The following is a 2,526-nucleotide window of genomic DNA, read 5'->3' on the forward strand; positions in this document are numbered from 1 at the left end:
CAGGCAGTCGCACCTCTGGGTGACTCTCACGCTTTGGTTCCCACCGGGCACGCAACTCTCACTACTTGTAGTTCCCCGTAGCTGTTCGCATGCAACAGAGGCCATACCACGGGCAAATGCTTCAACTGGCAGGCTAGACTTTGTGAGGGTAGCCGACGGGTCCTAGACCTTTGGTGCTTTTTCTTAAGGATTTGCCAGTCCAACAGACCTGAACGAAGAACCGCCCTCGTGGTGAGAAAACTCCAACGCTACAACATTGACATCGTTGCACTTAGTGAGACGCGTATTCCAGATGAGGGCTCACTAGGGCTACACCTATTTTTGGGAAAGGAAAACCACAGACAGAGGAACGAATTCATGGAGTTGGCTTTGCCATCAGATCAGCTCTCTTGAAAAGCCTTCCTGCTCTACCAGTCGGAAACAACGAGCGCTCTGTGCCCCCCCCCCCCCCCAAGCAAGTCTAGACACGCCACAATCATCGGCGTTTACGTCCCCACACTCTTCACCGAAGCCTCAAACCTTTTTGGACTTACAATAAGCATATGAAAAACAGAAGTTCTTCACCAGCCTGCCCCACAAACTAATCCACTCTCTCCAAATATCACTATCAATGGCAACAACCTGAAGAACACTAAGAACTTGAAATACCTCGGAAGTATCATCTGTGCTGACAGCTCCATCTATCAGAAAATTAATTCACGAATCAGCATTCACGAATCAGCATTCACGAATCAGCAAAGCCAGCTAAGCTCTCGGTAGACTGAAAAACAAGGTACTACACCCGCACAATGTCCGGCTGTCAACAAAAATCAAAGTGCGCAAAGCCGTTGTGCTCTCCTCCCTCCTCTACGGTTCGGAGACCTGGACACTCTACAGGGAGCACATCAGCAAATTAGAGCAGTTCAATCAAAAGGGTTCTCGGCAGCATACTTGGTATCCGGTGGCAAGACCACATCACCAACTTTGAGGTCCTCAACCGATTAAGCTCACTAATCATAAAAAGCATGCTGAGATGGGTCGGCCATATCATCCGCAAGGAAGACCACCGAATGCCCAAACAACTGCTTTACGGCGAACTCGCCAAGCAGCAAAACAAATCTCGGGAGGCCAAAAAAGCGGCTCAAAGACACAATAAAGGCACACCTCCAAGTTGCACAGGTTACCCCTAAAGAAAGAACTGCCACTGAAAGGAACGCCTGACGCAGGGTTGTCAGCAGAAACAGCGATATCATCTTCGGCAAAGAAGTACTATCTATCAACCAGTAGTGGGCAGTCCTGGAGAATATTATGCTGTGCTTCTTGACGGCTGGTACCACAAAAGAGAATAACAAATTATGCACTTTTACGTTCAGCAAACGGCGCCTGTGGAGTAGCTGTTACACGCCTTGCCGTCGCACACAAAAGGCGCAAGTTCGATTCCAGCGTGGGTAATTTTATCAGGTAGGCCTATCTCGGTCTTTCTGCAGGGACACTGTATCCCTCTCAGCGCAAGTTGATCCTGGTAGGTAGGGTCAAAGAACACCTCCTAAATTATCTAAATTGTGTCAATGGAGGCATAAAAACATTAACCCCTTCACTGCAAGGGCGACGTAGGGATCACGTCTCCTCTGTGTGCTTTGAGTGACCACATTTAACCCTTTTACTGCCCGGTCCGAGTCCATCTCTCTGCTTGGACTATAATAATGACTAAGCAAACTTTGTTACTATAGCCCGTATATCCCCCCGCCCCCACTTTCCACTGTTCCGTCTCCCCTCATCCCTGTCCCACACCAACACACCCATACACCAATTACTTTCCCCAAACAACCCTCCCATTAATGTTCTCTGTACTGTGCTGGAATACGTTTTTTGTCGAAGATTTGCCTTATGACCCAATTCTCGGGCCTAGCAGTGAAGGGGTTAAACATCTTTGAAAACATAATTTAAACAGAAGAAAAATAATTGCGAAAATAAAGGGAATATTCTGCTGAATTTATTGCAACCAGTATGCCGTATAAAATAAGGTCACCTTTGGAATACCAATGTCTGTGATGTAATGGTCAGACTCTATGCATGCAGAAAACGTTGGCTCGATTCCCAAATGAAGTGTGGGAGCTATTTCAAAATTGAAGTATCTCCGTCTGTTTGCTTGGATACTGTATCCCAGTCAGCCGGGATTGACCCTGATATAGTATGATTATTGTGTCGCCTCTTTCAGCACTGTAGGTTTCTGTCGAAACGGCGGACTGTCGATCTCATGGCTCTCGTGGTCGAAAGGTTAAGGTGTTCGCCTCTCATTCAATAGACCCCGGGTTCGAATCCGGATAGCAACAAAAAAAAAATTTATTCTCTAAAATGTATCCCCTTTCACCTCCTTTCCTGCTCTCTTACAATGTTCTGTCGTCTGCTTCCGTCTCCTTTTTCCGCTCCCACCCCCTCAACTCCTTTGCCCCCTCCTCTGGGCTCCTGACTCTTTCTTGCGCCACTGCTACTCCTTGGCTACTTCTTACCGCTGTCTTTCAGTCATACCCTGTTCTTATGGTAGGT

This window comes from Aplysia californica, unplaced genomic scaffold (assembly GCF_000002075.1).
Source record: "Aplysia californica isolate F4 #8 unplaced genomic scaffold, AplCal3.0 scaffold00279, whole genome shotgun sequence".
NCBI lineage: Eukaryota > Metazoa > Mollusca > Gastropoda > Aplysiida > Aplysiidae > Aplysia > Aplysia californica.